Here is a 20,457-nt window from a genome sequence, read left to right as displayed (position 1 = left end):
GGAATTTCAAGGTTTGCTTTAAGAGAGCTTTACTGCACAGTCAATAAATCTGGACTTGTTAATGAAATGTTCATAATAGGTATAATTAGGGTCTCTGCTGACTCTATTTTTTAAATGAAACTAATTTTTTCAATTAACCTTTCCATATTACATTTTAGTTGCCATGTTGCTGGTTTTTTGGATCCTAATTTTTGAGTGAACTTTTCTTAGTGGAAGAGCAGGGATGTCACATAATATCTACTCAAACCACAACCAGTGTTCATCAGTCAACAGATTTTTTGGCAAATTAAACATTTCCATTTATTAATACTGGGGGAGGAAAATGCAAGTACTTTTTGAACACAAGTAAGCAAAGATAATTCCAACACCTTTTTGAGGAGTGGGTGTGTGTTTATAATTTTATAAGCATGCTTGTTCCCTAGGGAAGTTGGTTGCACAGGAAGAATGTTGGGGCAAGGTAGTGCCATGCTCTCTCCCCGCTTCTGCCTAGATAAAGGGAAATGTGCTAGGGATTTCTTCTTTTGCCTGGAGCTGGGACCTGACTCCTCCCTGCCCCTGGAGTGGTGCAGGTGAGCCTGAGCATTTGCACCAGCACCTGGGAATAACTTTTTCTTGTGAGAACAAGTGCCTGAGCGACCTGATTAACCAGCATGTGCTGTACTTATTAAGCAGCGACTAACACAATGCAAAGGATTCATTTATGGATGTTGCCAATGTTGTTCCCCCCTCCACCCCCCTCCACCTTCACTCTTACACTCTTTATATACCTGCTTTTTTTCTCTCTCAGTCTCTTTGAGTCTACCTGAAATGCTTATATACTTTTCTTCTGCTCCTGAGACAACACTGGGTCATTCCTTTTTTTTAATCTTAGTTTGCTGGATTCTCTTCGCATTATAGGTCATCTTTGTCCAAAAAGCAGGGCAAACAGCCACTCCCAGTGCCATCCACACGCAGGGTGATGTGCCTCATCCCGGGTCCCCGTCACATGAGGTTTTCCCGTATTAGGTGTGGTGCCGAGTGTGCTAAACAAAGCACTAGAAACAAAGGGGAAATGGCCAAAACCCGTGGCCTCAAATTCATGGCACTCTACCAGCCCCTTCTTCCTGCAGAACTCCCATCAAAAGGCAGTATTTCTGTGCATCCAGTGCTGGCAGGACCAAACCCTTAAAACCAGACCTCTCAGATCCCTGGCACAGTATTTATGGCATCAGTGGGATGAATTCATCCGCATTTCGAGGCAGAACGCAGTCGTCTCTACTTTTTCCTGGCTTTTGTTCACCAAAAAGAGCCCACGTTAGCAGAGCCGTGTTACGGACTGCTTCCTGCTTCTGTTGTTTAGCGCTTTGCAGCTAGCACGGCTGGCCGACAGGCTGTAAATCTTGCCCGGTGTTTTGTAACAAAGGAAAAAATAGAATGATTTGTGTTGACTTTTGGTCATCGTGTATCATTATCGATCCGGGGGAGGGCGGCGCGCAGCGCGTACCGCGTATCTGTTGCTCGCCGCTTCCCCGGGAAGGCGGCGTGAGCCAGCAGTCAGTAGAGGGCAATAGAGAAATGCAGTTTGTGATGCCTAAAGGATTTGAAGCCCTGATTATGTGTTTACAGAAAAGAAAAAGAAGAAAAGAAGAGCCAGGAGGATAGGTTGTTCAGTTTACTACCGGGGACCTGACTGTGACAGACCACCAAGAAAACAAAATTTTCAAAGAGAGTGGAGAAAACCTTCTGCAGCATCTGCAAGTCTCTCCTTTTTTCTTCAGAGTTACGTAGGATAACTTAGCCAGAACTTATTGATGTCTGCATGTTCAGTGGACTCGGGAATGGACTGGGAGATGCGGAAACGTACTCTGGAAGGAAGAGAAGAGGAGGCATTTCAAAGATCCTGCAGGTGACAAAGGTGAGCAAACTCACAGCTTCTCTTTCACGTGAGATAATAAATGTTCAGTCAGCTGTGTAAAAGTCATGAACAAACTGAGTGATTGAAATTATATGAGAATTTTGCTTTTTCAGGCATGCTTCTGCAAGATTCATTTTTCTCACGGGAAAAAAAAAAAAAAAAAAAAAAAAAAAAGAGGATACTGATGCTACAAGGATAAGCATTTCCAAGCATATGTTATTTTGGAGATATGCTAAATCCAGTGACCTCTTTTATGTGTCATATTTGTATTAGAACTGTTTGAAATGTGCACATCATTTTACAAGGTTTATATGCTGTAGTTCCTAGACTCGAATTTACAGAGAAATGTATTTAAAAATGGGACTACTGTTGTTCCTTTTAGAGGGGATTTTTGCTCAGCTTTTAGACAAATGTGACTTGGAGGTTTGGAGAAATTTATTAAGAGATTTTTGGATACATAGTGGGAATGCCCTCAGGTTTTTCAAAGGCTTTTTAATCAGAAATAAATTGAGTAGTGATAACTATGAATATAGTAATAACAAAAGGCATTAAGCCATAGAAATCAAGGGGGTGGCAGAGGGTTGGGAAAGCAGAAAAAAAACCACAAGAGACTAAGTTAGAAAATAAACATGTTAAACACTTTCCTATTGCCAAGATCTCAGCTGGTGTCACCATAACACTTGGAAAATATCCTCAGGATGCCGGGAACCATTAAAGCGGTACAGATTATCAGAGGATAAACTTCCACTTCAGCTGCCACCGCTACCAGAAGTGACCAATAAGAAATGTTTGGGAAATGAAAGGTGAAGAATCAAAGCATTGACATTCTGGGAATATCACAGGGCAAATGCAAGGGTATCTAGAGGTCAGCCAGACAGTACCCTTTTGAAACAAGGCAGGCTGATAAATAAAAGAAGTAAATCATATTCTGAAACAAACCTCAGCTTTTAAAAGCTAATTAAAGGACAAGTTTTCTGGTGTTCCTCCTGAGCCTGGATTTATTTTGTAAGTGGTATGATAGGTAAGGCTATGACACTGATTTATCTATGCTTTGAGTGCCAAAACATGTGAAAGATTAGTGTGCTTTTGTTAGTGTAGAACATAGTTTAGAACATTGTTTAGAACACAGCTTCTTTGCAGTATGTACCTGAGGGAGGTGAAAGATAACATATACAAAGCATGCTACTATTTCCCGGGGGTTGGCAACATCCATCTGATAGGGAATGGACACAATGACTATCAGAATCCACCTGATCTTGAAAGCTACAAGTTCCAGCTTCCAATTTTTTCATCCCTTCATTCAATTTCCAGTACTCTACATCTTCTTGTATACTTTTAAAACCATTCTCTCAAAAGATAATGTAAATTAAAGATGGTATTGAACAAAAACTTAGAGAGAAATATTTGTGCAGCTTAATAGTGCCAACTCTTCTTTCAAGTGGTCTGTGGTAGAAATTATTAACTCTGTATCTAAGATGTGAAGCTCTAAGGCAGTAAACATTCTCTTACAGCTGATACCTGTTTTCAGTGAAATTAGCAGGGTTGCTTTTTGGTGTTCTGTCTCTACAAATACAGTCAAAGGGATTTTTGTAGTGGGGAGCCACACAGGTCAGCGGCTGGGGCTGAGGAGTGGGAGCTACTGCTCCTCGAAGTCCAGGCCTTGCTTTGTCCCTGTGTGACTTTGCGGTACATTAGGCTTGTTTATGGTCAGCTCATGAAGGGGCCAGCCTGGCACCTTGTCCATGCCAAGGGTTGGGCTTTGAATGGCAGCGTGCAGATTGTACAAGGAGGCCCTCCTTCCGTGCAAGTTATGGGGAAGGCCATCACCAGGTTGCAGTGTCCTTCACTACGCACACAAAGATACTCCTATGACAGTTCTGCCTAATGAGTCACCTTGAGTCATAATAAACTATTCCTTAATTTTCACTCACAGAACAGTTGTCTTAAAATGTTGAAATCTACAGCCAAAGTTTCACATGTGAAAAAGATGCTGCTAATTAATGTGCTAATTGTCATGTAAACCCCTTCGCTTAATGAGATGTGAAGTAGCCCCTGCTGTCAGGAATATCAGTGTGCACAGGAGTTTGTCCCGGGCACTTAGGGTCATTTACTGCTGTGCTGCAGTGCAACCCAGGGCTGCTATTTCAGCCTCCTGCCAAAATAGAAACGTTTTACTTTCTGATGAGTCATCTGGGTTTCACTGAGATCTTACAAGGTTCCCCCACCCTATTCTTCTTTGCTGTGGAGTCCAGGCCCTGCCCTGGAGGCCTTGCTTTCCCAGGAATAGATGGGGTGGAACCTGCTTCAGCAGCTGTCAGTTCCATCCCTTAATTAACTTGGAGCAGACTGCTAATGAGTGATACGGAGCGTTTTCCCTGTCACTGGAGCCGAACATGCAGCATTCCCAGCCTTTTCTGGCCAGCAGTGTGGCAGAGCAGAGCTGGCAACTGAGTCGGAGTTTGCCACACATTGTGCTAAATGTTACCTGCATGAAGGCAGAAAGGGAATTTGGTCAACCAAACGTGGCAGCTTTCGTCAATTTTGCCAGGCTGGTTGCACTTGCAAACAACACAGAAGAGCTATATGTTTCAAGAAAATATTTCCTTGCATTTTTTTTTCCTTGTGGTGCAAAAGGGGGTAGAGGAAGACTTCATTTTTTTTTTTTTTTCTTTTTGCTTTTAATTATTTCCTTTCCCTTTTAATTCTGAATGATCTGTTCTAAGGTGGCACTGGGTTGAGCATGAATGAGGGTAGACTAGATGACCTCTAGAGGTTTCCAGCCTTACCCTGTAATTTTCAACAATCATGCTGTTATTTCGGATTTCTCATGACTCCAAATTACCTGGGAGAGGGGGAAAAAAAAAAAAAAAAAAAAAGAAAAACAAACACTATTTAAGAATAATTTTCTTTCCCCTTAAGTTATTATTTTGATTCATTTTTAAATGCACTGGGGAAAATGAAAGCCAGGTACTTCTATTTAATAAACTGTGTTATGGAATAGTTCTTTGCTGTTGTTTGTTTCTGAGTTTTGTCAAAAAATGCTTTAATTGCCACGTTCAGGCTGCTTTGCAGAGATGCTATTAGGCAGAAGTGTAGTCAGCTGAGGGATAACGTGTTTGAGGGCGGTACTCCCTGCTGCAATCAAAATGTGGCTTTTCACACCTGTTTATGGTATCCTAACTTGGTCTTGTGTTTGAGAAGCTGGTGTCATTGCTGATTCTTCCAGTTCTATGCCTGGTGACTCAGACATTAAGAAAGGGTGAAACATTTACTGCTAAAGTATGTGAAATAACATAAATTTGAAAAATCCATATTGCTTTTTCAGTAATCCATTTTAGCTAAATTCATTCCAAATTAAACTGTTTGCCCAGCTGACATCCCTAATTCATCACCCTGGCTGAAACCAAGATCTTCAAAGCCATTTACAGCAGCTAAACAAACATGTCTTTCATTAGCTTTGATTATAATGCCCGATGAAGTGCACAGAGGATCTGAATCTTTAGAGATGACAGTGATGGATATAATTTAGACACAGGAGAGGTAACAGAATCAGGCTGATGCTTGGAGTGAGCTTTAATCCAGAGTTTCACGGTCAAATATAGGTGGGTGGTGCAGCGCTTCATATCAGCTTCAAAACTGCTGCTGCTGCTGCTGAGGCACGGTGGTAGCACAACATATTGTAACTGCACTAGGAAGTGAGCACTTGGGTTTTCATTGCTGGTAATGGGGCCTTGTCCCCAGAACCTACTCCTCTTTTAAAAGACTTTTTTTAAAGGATAAACTTTTTAAAGGATACTCTGGATGTAACTACCTCCCAAGTGTGAAGCAGCTACAGTAAAGAGGAAAAACTCCATGTGACACCAGTTTAATTAGAATGCAGTATCATTGCCTTGATTAGTGATGGAAAACAGGAAACTTCTTCAGTGAGGGTTGTATTATAGCTGCACAATTCCCCAGTACTGAAAGGATTTAACCTTTGTCAAGTTGGCCTGCATGCAAGGCCCTCAGCTTTCCTGTGCCCCTCAAAGACTTTGTATAGAAAGCAAATCAGCAAGGGGTAGATAATTCAACAGAAGATTTGTTTTTCTAAAATCCAGAGGCCTCTGCTTAAGCATCCCAAGCCAGAAAAAGCTCACACTAGTTGTACGCACATATGTTAAACAAACATCATCAGAGTTGTGTTAACTTGTTGCTTATTGGCAGTGTGGAGAGGGGCTGATGTAATCTGATCTTTTTCAAGAAGGCACATAGCCATATGTTTTTATGTATTCTTTTCATTATTATTAGATAAAGGTAACAGTGGAGCTCAAGTATGGTCTGCATCAGTCCCTTGAAATGTCATTTCCTTCGTGAGCAAAGACTTGTCTTCCTTCTTCAGAACAGTAATTTTAAGGACTAGGTTGATAGCAGGGCAGACGTAACAAAGTTTGTCAATTCATAATCAATTTATGGAAATGAAAATTACTTTTTATATTTTTTCATATTATTATTTTTTAAATTATGGAAATAAAAATTAGTTTTTATATTTACTGTGTGCTTAAGCAGTGTTTTCCTAATGAAAATATTTGTGTATTGGTTTTTTTGGGTTTGTTCATTGGGGTTTTTTTATCTCCTCCTTTCTCCTAAGCCAGTCTGAGATCTCTGTTTGGAAAAAAAGATCCGGTTATCCTAAGAGCAGGGAAGACAGACAGTGGAAAGCCTGAAGGAGTAGAAGTCTAGACAGAGATGCTGTGGCATGCATAAGGCCTGTGAAGAGCTTGTCACAGTGCCTTTTGGCTCTCAGCTTCTGTTTCATTTGCTCCGCTGGTTAATCATTGGCTTGAGTGCTCAGGTACCATGGTGATCAACACACTACCAGTGCCACAAACCCAGCATGATGCATATTCATTGAGACACTATTTTTGAAAGAAAACCAAAAATGTATGCAACTTTTGAAAATCCTCAGCATAGCTAACATTGCCATGTCCTTTCCTCTCTAACAGTATAAATTAGCATGATAGGATACAGGCTTCTTCCTCCCATTTTAGATTTTTCCTTCTGCTGTTGTTATCCACAGATTTCTCATTAAGTGGTTTGAAAGGCTTCAGACTTCTTCCATATGTTGAGTATAGCACATTTGTGCATTGGCCTTTCTGTGCAGCTATTGAGATGTTTGTTCCACTGTCATCAATATTAATATCAAGGAAAGAGCCTTGGAAATAGAGCCAAAGGCATCCTTGGTCTACTAAGCCCCAACAGTTTGCTAAGTGTGACCTTTGTGAAGCTATGGGTATAAAGTTCAACCTTGAAAATCTTGGCCAGCAACTAACTATTGGAATGCCAATTGGCAAGCTCTTCTTCCTTCTCCAAATGCGGAGCCTTCTGCCTGAATAGCTCCAATGCAGCATCTCTTCCGCAGTGTCGCGTTTCGAGGTCTGATCGTCACACAGACCTCTGGTGCTGTTAATTTTTATAACGCTGTGCTATTTTTATCTCTTCTTGAATATGTAAGGTGGCCAACACTGGGAATTCAGCACTGAGCAGTAGTTTCCCATTGAGGATGCTACTGTGCCAGCACCCCTCTGAGATAACTGCAGGGAATATAGAAAAAAATGCTACCTCTTTATCATGAGTACCTTATGAGTTTGCTCCTGGTTTTGGTATCTTGACTTGCTTCACAATGCTGCTCTCTGAGCACCAGTGCCTGGAGCAGATTGATAGCATGCTGTCAGTCGAGGAGCCCCCAGCATGTGGCATGCCCACGAGGCAAATAAACCACAGAGGAGGGAATTAGATGGAGCTAGATGCAAGGTATGCATCCACTGGAACTAGGTAATTGTTCCTCAAACTCTGTTGATCATAAAAGCTTGCTTTCCTTTTTGTTTCAGCCCTTGGAAAATGGAAGAGACATAATTTTCCTATTACATTCCCCTCACATGAAATAAAGATGCCAAATATCTTTTTCAGGCATCTCTTACCATCTGCTTTGACAGCAATTAGCTTACCAATTGGTGTGGGACAAGTTCCATTAATATATGGTGAAAGCATGCAAAAAAACCCTCAAAACTCAAAGAGCGATGCAGGGATGCTGTTTATGTTTCCCTAGCGTGAGGTAGGAAGCACCTGTGGTGCACTGCTTTGCAGGAATTGGAGACACTTAAAAGAAGTATGAAGACAAACCAACATACTGAATCCCTCATATTACTGGTTTTGGTGGTTTTGTTTGTTTGTTTGTTTTTGTTTTTGTTTTTTTGTTTTTTTGGTTTTTTTTAATATAGTAAAGACACTAAATGTGGCAATTGTATTAATATTCCTGAGCCCAAGAATGGGTGAGATTTATAGGACTTGTGGATCAGGACAGTGGTCTCCTCCCTAGCCTGCTTTCTGTGAGATCTGAGCTGATATTGTTGCAGGGGTGGTAGGAAAGAAGCCAGGACTCACTCTCTAAGGATTTAATTTTGAAGGCATTGTAGTTGGGATCCCTTCCTCTCTGTCTGTCCTTCTGCAGTATGGGACTTTCTAGCTTGGCTCTGGCCAGTCCTTGACCTTACTATGATCCACAAATCCTTGTAAAACACAGGTACAGCTGCTCTGCTCTGGTGTTTTGCTGCACAGAAAGAACAAACCTTGAGGAAAGTGGAAAATGAGCACTGCTTTCTTCCTCTGCCTCTCTTGACTCCAGGGCGAGTGCAGGTGGAAGGTGCAAGGTGGAAGATGGGCCAGACTGCAGAGAAAGGCGCCAAACAGGATATGGACTAGTATTGTGGGATGCGTGTGCAATACCTTAACAATCCTGGTGCCTGTAGCACGACTGCAAAACTGGGCTGTAGCATCAGAACATGACTTGTCCTTTAAAATGATTTTGTTACCACCATATTGCCAGTCCTACAGATAACCCTTCCTGCCAACCATTTCCTCCTTTTCATTGATCAGTAATATTTTGGTTTCTTTTTTGTTTACTTTGAATACTTTCAGTTTCTTTGCTTACTTTGAATTATTTTTTGGTGTTCCTTTGCATTAAAGTTGAGGGGTATTAGTGGCGTTCACAGGTAGAGTTTAATTAATTCCCTCGTACTTCTTTTCCCAAGGTAGTTCCATTTTTAAGATCCACCCTAGAACACGTGCAAATTGAGCGTGGATAGAGGCATCTCTTGCCAACAAATCTGTGCACTTGGTTTTTTCCATGGACTGTAGTCTGGAACTTGGCAAGCCTTTGGAATCTTTCCTGGATGAGCAGTTCTGGATTATTCACCTTTTTTTTTTTTTTTTTGGAGCTGGAGTGAAAATAAACATGAGCTTGGAATGCTGGGTGCCAGCTCAAACTTCCCCAATGTGAGTCCAGAACTGAGAGATTTAATTTGGCCCCTTTTTGGTTATGATCCCGTCTCAGAGTGAGGTTTTGAGTCTGAATGGCATGCAGTGTGATATTCATGTAAATATAAATACAGCAGCTTAGGGCTTGCAATATATTTTCATCCTCCTATTCATTCCTAACTGGTGGCATTTTCCTTTTCGGCTGCAGTGGGAGAAGCTGTGGGCTTTACTGTTGGAGTTGGGTTTGGTACCTTCTGATGGCAACAGAACATGCAGATATAGAAGCATGATAAATGCTCAGACACGAGGGTCAGAAATTAGTCCATTTCTCAGCAAGCTTAACATCTGCTGGAATGAGCAGAGACAGTTTATGTAGGCTGCACAATTGCAGCCATTGACTGTTCACTTTCATAGAAGCAGACCCATGATTTTTCTGTCCTCAAACACTTGATAGTTTTGGTCAAAAAGAGCAGGCCTAATGCCAAACAGTGTTCAGGTTTTCAGTGTCTAATTAACAACAGGGATTGGTTATGCCTGGAATGAAAAGTATATAAGGCAAGAAAGGCAATCACCTGGTCTGGTACCGAAAGGGTTAGTGAGGAATTAAGGAGAAGGAAAAAATAAAGGCTTCTAGAGTTGTGTTTAATTTTTCAGTCTCTTTGCTGTCTGCCAGTCCTTTATGTGAGTGCTAAAAATTTCATAAAAAAATTAAAAATGTATTTTAAAGACCAATTTAAGAAACTGAGCATGCAATTCTAACTTTGGAAAATTGCAGCTCTATTTTCTGACAGAATCTTACATTTGTGACTAAGGGAAAACTTGATTATTTCAGTGGATTGCTGGAGAAGTAGATGTGAATCTCACTTTATCCATTCTCACCCTGACAGATTGACTTGGAAACCTTCAGTTTCAAAGAAGGTAAAGGTATCAGATGAGTTCATAGACAACAGATGGGTTTTCTGGAAAAAGCTTCAGATGTGATAAACTCAGAAAAATTGTGCATGACTTGCTGGGGAAGAAGTACCTTTGTTGTGAATGTTTGCTGGTCCCACCAAAGTTGATGTTACTTTGGGAATTCACTTCAGCTGAGATTAGGACTTTATTTACAGACCGTGTGAGCATTGAAGATGAAGCCACCAATCACTAAAGCTGTGTCAGCATCTCAGCCATGAATTTATGTTCTTTTTTGGCTAAAGCTCAATATTTTTTGAATTAAAATCCTTGATTTGCATTTCTCAACTATTCTTGTGGGGATATTAAGCTGATGCCTTGCTACTGTTTATGGAGCCACCGATGAAACAAGTAAAAAGGAAATAAAATGCCATTCAAACAACAACTCATGGAAAATACTGATTTAAGTTTGGTGGCTGCTCTTGAATGTGCTTGTCCTTCCCTCATGCAGCCACAGAACATATTGGCATTGCAGGTAGGCCGTCTGACAGATTCCTTTCAGAGCACTGCCAAACCTGCTTCGTGGATTAGTCAACAACTGCTTCCTGAATTGTGCTTGCACCTGTTTCCTCTTCTTCTGGAATAAACAGTTTTATCTGAAAAAAAGCATTGACAAAGACCAAAGTTGCACTGCCAGCCTGGCCCACTGATATAAAGGAAATCACATTTTCTTGGTGTTTGTAGAGTGAAAGTAGCAGCTGTTACCATGGGAATAGTCAATTTATGAAAGAAGAAGTTTTGAGGAGGCTGAACATTACCACTAATCCAAGTGATTGCAGTCAAGACAAAAGGTTAATGTTCAAGATCTGCTAATTAGGAGAGCTACTTTTCTGGTAATGTGAGGATGGATACAAATGAATTCTGTTTGATAAAAAATGCTGTTGTCCTGGCTAATCCTTTGAATTTATTATTTTGGATACAAGGATTAGATTCATCCCTAGTATAGTATCCACTGATTTTCAAGTAAGTGTAAACTTAATGGGTATAAATAGGCACTATTTCCTGGAAAGGTTCTTTCAAATATGTTCTTACAATGTATTCTAAGGATTATTACTTCACATTCCCTTTTTGGAGACATTTTTCTGTTTTGTTTTGTATTTTGCAACTCCTGACGTCCTTTCTGTCCTTTTCTCTCTGCTCAACACATTTTCTAGGGTGTAGAAATTACTATGGTTCTTCATATTTCTCCTTTTATGTTCTAAAAATGTTATCAGCAAATAGAGAAAAAGCTTTTTTTATTCTGCTGCATTCCCTCTATTGACTGACTGCGCCAACACAAAGTGAATAATATAGTAGTCATCATTTGCAAACAAGAACGTTTGGGCCAGATCATCTCTGCTCATATGAAGCGCCAAATCTTCACTCTCTTCAAGAGAAATGCATCTCCCCACAAGTTCTAAAAATACAGTTTTGGTTAAATTTCTCTTTAGAGCACCCATCTGACAAACTTCTTCTCAGCAGCTAATAATTTAGGAATAATTTAGGAATAATTCTGCAGTTTGCCCTGAATTATTTCACAAAATACTTATTATTAATTATTTCAGAAAACACTTAATTATTATTTACCTTATATTTGTGAGAGCCCTAGCTGTTCAAATCATCTTAGGCTCTACATTCTTCTATTTATTTTCACTTGCAAGTAGCCTGCATTATCGCAAAAGCCTTTATCTCTGTAATTAGTTTTACATGGATTTTGTAATGAAAAGTGCACGTGAGAAATGGAACGGTGGGTTGGATATGTCCCCCAAAATGAAACCAGTAACATCAAAACAGTAACAATATCAGTACTGCACTAATAATGGAAGAGGTAAAGGACACTCTGTGACCAGTGGATGCAAGCATCAGGTCCAGGCGGTTGTAGAAGGTGTTACAGCATGTGATACTTCCAGATATGTATCAACCTCCAACTCCAAGGCTGTCATTTTGCCCCCACTCTTCTGTCTGAGAGACTATTTGAGAAACTCAAAGGCTTATAGCTGCCTCCTTTCTGTACAGCCTAGATGAGTGTGTGGCAGGTACACTGCCTTCCCTCACCACGCTCTTGTTGCTCCTTGAATTAGATAATACTATGTCTACCTGGAGGCATCTGCCTCAAGGTATTTCTAGGCAGCAGTTATATGCTTAGTTAGCTCTTCTCTTGCTGTGCTAAACAACTCAGCTCTGTTAGTGTCTTTGCATGGGAAATCTCCTTGTCTCCCACGTTCTACTGGAATTACCGATTCTCATGTCCTACAGCCTCACTTGCCTTTTTCATCAGGTTACCTGTTTAGTCACTCACTCATGGACAACTGTAAGTCCTCATTTGTCATTACTGGGTCATCTCCCAGGTTAGGTTTTCATTTTCTGCCCTGTGCCTTGTTGTTTACCCCATTTCTTTGGCTCACATCTTCAAGCCACTCCATTTGCATAGTTTTACTACTCTACTGACATTAGAGTGCACGGGTACTCTTCTGCCTTGGTCACAGCGCTCAAGAGCTATGGAAGGACAACTGTAGCCCCAGAATAGATCCTGAAGACACACTGCTAATCTTAATTGATTCAATGCATCCCTTCTTAATGGCACTTACTTGCTATTACTTCTCCTTTAGCTGTTTTTTAACTATGCAAAAAGTCTTAGTCCTCAAATTCCTTAATAGCATATAAAATGATGTCAAATGCATTGCTAAAGTCCTGAAAGATGAGATCTATTACACTTCATTTGTTCACAAAATCTTTTACCTCATCTAAGAAAACTATATGGATGATTTGTATGGTGTCCTCTTGCTAAATTCCTGTTGCACTTTATCCCATTTTTCATTTACCTCTGTGTCTTTATATATTGTCTCTCTCAAAATGTATTTTAAAGCCTTTCATAGCAATGAGATCCAATGAAATAGCTTGTAATTTCCCAACTGCCATCTCCTCTTATTTTTCTTCACAGATTTTTTTGTAAGTAAAGAAACCATATCTACTATTTTTCAGCTTCACTCCCCCAGATAGATGGTGCTATTAAAAATATTCATCACTGGACCAGCATTACATGTGAGAGAAATTTTTAGAAGTGTGAGATGGTGATTAATCAGACTTCAAGCATTTAACTTTTTGAATTTTTTTTTTTGCTAGCTGTGGTAGTTTCTATTTGCATATCCACATTCTTATTATTCGCCCTATCTTTGTCTGTATATTTAATCTAAAATTTTCTGATTGAAAACTGGGGGGAAATACTTAGTTGAGGCCTTTCTTTTTTTGCCTTTAATCTCTTTTCCATGCTTCCTTCACAGTGGCACAGCATTTTTCCTTGTGGGTTTGGTTTTGTTGTTGTTGTTGTTGTTTTGTTTTTGTTTTTGTTTTTAATACTACCAAAGAGCCTTTTAGTGTGTGCTTTCAAATTCTTTGCAGGACCGAAGTCAGTTCATGGGAGTTCAAACTTTATCTTTGTACTTCCTGACTTCTTAGCTGTTTCTAGGTTGTGGACAGTACTTTTGGCATTGTGTGAACTCTGCTTATTTCTAGTACCTCCATTTTACAAGGTCCTGCTTGGTTGCTGGCTACAGCTTTGTAAAAGCTACTTGTTCAATTTACTGTCCCTTTTCTGTACTGCAGAATAGGCATAACTCAAGAGAGTCTAAATGCCATTTTTATTGTCATTTTACAATGCTTTACTATGTTAGTGCAATTCTTAAGTTCCCATGCCTACTTTTCTTCTCTCTTATATGAATAATCCTACTCATGTCAGAATCAAAGCTATGAAGATTATTTGTGAGAGAAAAGGGTCGCAGATTAGGGTCTACATTCCTTGAAGTACTTCCACCAGGTGCAGCGTTTTTTCACAGTGGTGGCTTTTCTAGCTGTGCTGTAAAAGCTGTTTAAGAGACACATATGCAGTATCAAAAGAAATGCAAAACGTTTTGGAAGATGAAACTGCTTGGAAACTGAAGAATGCAGGGATTTGTTCAGGTGCCCAGTATTTCTCTAATGGCCTTTTTGCCAATCGACTCATGTTTTATTTCTGTCTTTTAAATATTACTAGATTTTCTTTTGGCACGCTGGTGATTTGCAAATGTACAAGTACTGTTCTGAGTGCTTGGGAAAATGGTCTTTCACAGAACTAAATTGTTGCATGGAAAAAGTTCCTTGGTAACTACTTATTGCTTGGATTTTTTGTTAGTTCTCAAGATGTGTCATGGCTGTGTTGCACTAACAGTAGAAAAACATATTTAGCAGCTGCCCCAAAGAGTTGCAACTGAAATATGTAAAACACATTCAGAGCCAAAGGAAGCAAACATCATTTTCATGGTTACTGTGGAAGGTGGGAAAGAAGCCAGAACTCATCTGGGGCACAACCAGTAGCTGCACCCAGTCCCCCTGACGTCTCAATTTCTCAGTTACAGGAAGGTTTTTGTTTTTGTTTTTTTTTCCTATTTTCATCCACTACAGTTGTTAGTAGGAGTAGGAAAATTCAGTAGGATACTGGGAATGAAAGGAGACAAAATTTCATTTATCCTCCTGCTGTTTCACTTTAATAATCTGTCACCATACACAAAGCAATTGGCAAAAGGGGAAAGCGTGGTATGTTCTCTACTGCAGCCATTGCATTTTATAGCCAAGCCAGTGGGATTATACATTAGCCATTAATTTGTCATAGGGAGGAGGCAGTGGATGGGTCAAAACCCAATTTGTCTGTTAATTTGCAAATATTCAGCAAAAGAGATGAACAGACTGAACAAAGAAGTAGATGAAAATGCAGAAAATATTTTTTTTTTGTATTTTAGAAGCTTTCTTTTGAATTGAGTCTATTCATAAGTAATATGACACACAGTTCTGAGAAGATACCAAAAAGTCTCAGTAGATTTAGATTTTCAAATTAGCTGGTGAGCTGCACAAATGTGACCTGAATTTTGACTCTCCTGTGATTTCTACTTATAAATCCTTTTTCCACTACAGATAAATCATGAAATGTATTTAAAATAATCTGTTAATGAAAAAAAAATAATGTTTTGTTTCTAATGGACACAACTAATTTGAATAGTGTAACTTTTTGCTGTGAAAATGAAAAAAACCCTCTTCAAATCTCTTTCACATGTAACTACATGCATTCACTTCAGCAGCATCGTGAGTCTAAGTTTGACCAATAAAAGTCAGCTGGAATGTCAGTTCTCTGTGTGTCAGAAAGATACAGGAGAGATTAGGGAGGAATCTATATATGTTTCAGTACTTACCTGCTATGTCATCTTCACATCAAAGCAGGAAAGAAATGGAAGCAGAATTCTCTTTTGAAGTGTGTCATTTCATGTATGTACTGAGCTATTACTTCCCTCTCAGGCAGTGAAACTTCGTACTCTATTTAGAAAGAAATAGTTCTTAGTATAACTGTAATTATGAAGAAATTCCTTACTGTCAGGGTGGTGAAATGCTGGAACAGGTTGTCCAGGGAGGCACAAACCTGGCAGTGTTCAAGGCCTTCAGCAGCCTTGTCTAGTGAGTGGTGTCCAGGGTGGGGGCTGGGGCTAGATGATCCTTAAGATCCCTTCCAACACAAACCATTCTATGTTTCATTTTATGATTCTCTGATTTATAGAAAGAAGAACAACAAATCTCATAGAAGTGCTTGCATAATGTTATATTAAGGAATTTCAAGGAAAATCTGATCAAGATGGTACTCAGACTATGAATAGAATTCCAGGTACCACCACAGTGTTACAAAGAGTGCTGCAAGAAGGTCTCCCCTGGCACCAGTGTTGCAGTTACTCACCCAACAAATGTTGTGCTCAGTAATTCATTTCAATAGCAACAAAAAAACCCCAAATTATTTTATCACCGATAATGCTTTTTCCTCAGTTTCTTTTCTAAAACAATCAACACAAACCTTTGTTCCTTTATTCTGATTGTTTTGCGGTTTAGGGTTAGTTGTGGTTTTGGTGGTTTTTTGTTGGGTTTTTTTTTTTTTTTTTTCCAGGGAAGAAGGAGTTATTCAAACAATTAGAAACTTTTTGACAAAGAATGTGGAGATAATAGGTTAAATAGAGTTGATAAATCATGGCAAGGGAAATCCTCCCATATCTGTACTTGTTTTCTGAGCAAGATTTTCAGAAAACAGGATCTTAGCCTTAGGATTTGTAGTCCTGCATGAACTCTTCAGGAAAACAATTGTGCTACATCAGGGTCAATCCATTTGTTAACAGGCTGTAAAATGATGGGTGTTGATTTAAAATCGAGAGACACAAAAATAACTGGTTTAGTTTTTGGATGTGTAAAATATACAGATGAATAGTTAAAAAACAAAACAAAACAAACAAAAAAAAAGGCAAAAAAAAAAAAAAATAAAAGAAAACACCACCAACATTTCTTTCAATGCTTATCTGTTAAAAATAAAGCATATTTTTTACTTGGCTTATGTGTCTATGTTGATTTTTCCCAGCTCTGGAGCAAGAGCTGCAATACAAATAGAATGGCATAGCTATTTACCCAGCAGTCATCCAGACAAACTGACCTGATTAAGGTGAAAATTTTTCATTGCAGCAGTTTTCTATGGGTGTGTTAGGATATTTGTAGTGAAAGGGCATGGTTTTTTGCAAGTTTATTTTAATACCCCCCCCTCCCCAGATGCCAAATAGTCAACTTAAAAATTTATATATTTTTTAATTTAAATAAGGCTCTGTAATGCCTTCTGAGTACTACAATTTAGATGCTTTTTGCTCCTGTTCTACTTAGGGGCCTGTTTTCCTGTTTGGACCTAGTGTTCCATGCCATGCTGCTACGTCTGCTTTATGGCTATGGACATAGCCTATTCCATGATGAATTGCGGGAAACACAGTCTAGTAATGTCGCTGCACAAGGGAATGAGAATATGAGTCACTCAAACTTTACTATCTGTGAGTGCCAGAGCTTGTATTTAAAGCTCCCCTGGAAAATTTAATTCTTCTCTGCAAGAGGAAAAAAACCTGCAAATATTTTTAATTAACTCTAGACACCTAGTTTTTATTTACTGTTAAATACATATGGTGATTTCCGTAAAATTATTCCACAGGATATGAGTTTAGGATTTCAGCTGTGCAGAAACCTAATATTGTGAATGAAATGCTCAGTCTGAATTTTTGTACAAATGATTTCATCTGACAGGTGGAAGAGAAGGGTGATTTTGAGTCAGGAGCATGTTGGGCTATTGGTATTCTTCAGCCATACTCTATTTGTGCAGAGAACTTTTTTGTTGATGTCTCTATTAATCCTTTCTCTCAGTTTGTAGCATTTGAGACAGAAAGCATTTTTTCACACAAGTGTTGTGCCCACACAACTGAAACTCATCTGTGAACTACAGTGTCAGCTTGACATCAATTACTGTCTGTGTCTCCGGGATAGGTATCTTTAAGCATCAACCAACAAGCAGAAGTTGTATTTCAAAGCATTGAAACCTGGTCTGAAGCTGATGGTCTGAAAGCTCTCATCCAATTTGGATGGAATTTTCTCAGCTTGGGTTGCTTAATCAGTGCTCTGTTTTCACTTCATTGACAAAAAAATAATACAAAAAGGAAGCTTCTTTATTAACAAATCATTTGTCATTTCCAAGCTGGCAGCAGAGATCTGTGCAGTCATGTCTGCTGAGTCACTAAATCTTTATGCCTTCTCTTCTTTGGAGAGCCATTAAGTTTAGAAACACTTGCCTACAGGGTGATCAGCATGGCTTGTTTTAAAAAATGTCAAAAATGCTGGGCAGCAGCTTGTTAAAAACTTCCACATTATGGATCATTCTGGTTGACTGTGCCTAATTTAATGCAAATTTTATTATTATTCTTCACACGGGTTGCAAAGATACTTACACATCCTAATTGAGACTTTAGTCTGGGCTTGGTGCAGGGATGTAGTGCATCTAAGCTCTTCCAATTTTTCTTCATATTAATCCAAAATATTTTTATTGTCTGTCTGTTGATTCGAAATCTTAGTAACTGTTGCTCAGTGCTATTATATAAGACCTTTCCCAAAGAAGTTTTGAATGCCCCATCCCTGGAAATGTTCAAAACCAGGTTAGATGGGGCTTAGAGAAACCTGATCAAGTGGAAGATGTCTCTGCCTGTGTCAGAGGGATTGGAACTCAATGATTTTGAAGATCCCTTCTAACCAAAACCATTCTATGGTTCTATGACTCTGTGACTGTTGAGAAACTGATTTTCAAAAAGGCTGTTTGCCCACATCTTCATTGTCTCCAGCTCAAGTCAAGTGTCACTGCTTCTAAACACCAGAGCTGCACAGTCTATCTGAATCTCTGCCAGAGACTGTGAACTGCAGCCCAGCCCTTAGCCCAGCACTTCAGACCAAACCTGGTTGCCAAGGGTTTGTGTCCAGACACGGAGCAAGTGATGTGTGTGCACATTCCTCTGCCCACCCTGACTGCCATGAGGTAACCTTTGGCACATCATAATTGTATCCTGGTGTCTCATCTGCTTTAAGACAGTGAGTGACCTTGACTTGGAGCAGGTACAGAGCAGGCACACCTTTCAGCTGACAAGGCCTCTGGCAAAGGGGCAGGTGGTACAGCCTGGGGAAAATCTCTGTGTCAGAATTCATTTGAACTTACTCCTTTGGTGACTGCAAGGTGGACAGGAGATGGAAGAGAGAGGAGCAATCCTTCTTTACTCTCTTGCATTTCAGGGGGTTTAATCCCTGTCAGGGAGAATGAAGGGCAGTCACTGTCCACAAGAAAAGTTTTTTGTGTCTCTGCCTTCATATGCACCATGTGAGGGTGTGAACTATGACCTTCCTCTCATCCCCTCCACTATACCACCAAGACATACGCTCCTCTCCTCTTATAACAAGGTCTTCAGAGCTCAGCAGCAAAAGTGCAGACCCTCTTCTTCCAGAAAATGACATGACATTTTGTTAGTGCCAGAGAGAATTTGGACTCTAGTATCCTAAGAGTGAATTTAGGTCTTTTTTGAACACTACATTTCAAGTTAAATAATTTTGTTTTCTGACCAATTCATCGTGAAGAACTACATCTCTGTTTCCTGTCTTGTATGTTATAAATGCAATTTGATTAGGTTATATTTGCTGTACTTTGAACTTCTAGTATTTCCTGCAGTTTCCAGGAAAAGAAAGGAAGGAAAATTAGGAAGGAGAAGTAGGAAGAAAACAGTAGGAGGAAAATTTGGTGTAATTTGTGCCTTTCAGATTTTGAGCATTTCCTAATTTGATTTGCAGGTGATGATCTGCTGACAGAATAAATAAATTGTAGAAAGTGCTGAGACTGCACAGGCATTTGCTGTGGTATCACTCCCACATGAGGACCCTTCATGGCAGTCTTTTGTCAAGTATGTTCCCTCCTGTGGTAAGTTTTTCAGACATATCATCTTCTCCTGTGTCAAGATTTTTCACCAGAGGGAGTGAGATAAATTCTGAAAAGTCCAGCCCTGGTCCTGGATTTTGTTGTCAGAACTGGAGACTATAGTCAGTAAACCTAGCTGTATTCATGTAAAACACACGCACGTTTGGTAAGGCTGTGTAGTGTAATAAATACCACAGAACTAAATTACAGATGTTACTAACTTTAGTTTGTGTTTCCTTTGTCCCCATGAAGTGGACCTCATTTGCACAATATGTAATTTTTTTTTTTTACTTGTCTGTTTACATGAAATAAATTTTTTTAATACTGGCACCTGTATTTGCAGCTTATGACTGTCCAAATTATATCAGTTCCTCCAAATAATTAAAAAAGACCCTCTTGTCCAATATTAAAACCAAACAAACAATCAAAAATCCATTAATAATTCTGACAACTAACCTTTGGAATGGAGACCTAATTAGTTCTTATTGAGCTTGGTCCAAAGATCATTGAAGCAATTTGGAGTCTTTCCATTAAAGTTAATTGACTTTAGAGCAAAATCCTCGGACACGCTAGTTTAGCAACATTGGATAGCAAGCAGTCTCTGTCACCCATCAGCAACATCACCTCCAGACAGACTGGCTGTGCTAGCTGTTCTATTTGACGTTGTTTCTGGTGAAGACGTTGCCTAAGTTGATTATGTCCCTGTGGGCAAATAGAGGACCCAGAAAAAACTTTGTGCCCTGGGTACCTGTTTATGTGGCAATCACCAAAGCCTGCAGGTTTCACACATTCCAGTGTCAATATGGAGCTGTCGTCAGAAGTGTCAACATTAACAAGATTTTAAACTGCAGGCGAATATAGAGGATTTATTTGATCCTGGCAGGGAACTGTTTGCCTCAGCACTTGTGGGATAATGTAGAGTAAGCAGCAAATCATTGATGAATCTGTAATGCAACACCAGTCCCAGGAGTACTTAGGCAAAATTGCTGCAAAGAAGAAGGAAAGACAACAGAAGTGATTAAAT

The 20,457-nt window shown here is 39.5% G+C and overlaps 1 long non-coding RNA gene across 1 annotated transcript in view; it reads left to right on the top strand.

Annotated features, from left to right (window-relative positions):
- The first annotated feature begins 1,599 nt into the window (after window positions 1–1,599).
- The window catches only part of LOC131378583 (uncharacterized), a 68,476-nt gene continuing 49,618 nt past the window's right edge, over window positions 1,600–20,457 (top strand). Inside the window, exons 1-2 of the long non-coding RNA XR_009208038.1 lie at window positions 1,600–1,894; window positions 19,310–19,436. This is a non-coding gene — a long non-coding RNA (uncharacterized LOC131378583). The remainder of the gene's footprint in view (window positions 1,895–19,309; window positions 19,437–20,457) is intronic.

Source organism: Hirundo rustica, chromosome 1 (genome assembly GCF_015227805.2).
Source record: "Hirundo rustica isolate bHirRus1 chromosome 1, bHirRus1.pri.v3, whole genome shotgun sequence".
NCBI classification, from domain to species: domain Eukaryota; kingdom Metazoa; phylum Chordata; class Aves; order Passeriformes; family Hirundinidae; genus Hirundo; species Hirundo rustica.
This window is presented reverse-complemented; position numbering and strand designations above follow the sequence as displayed.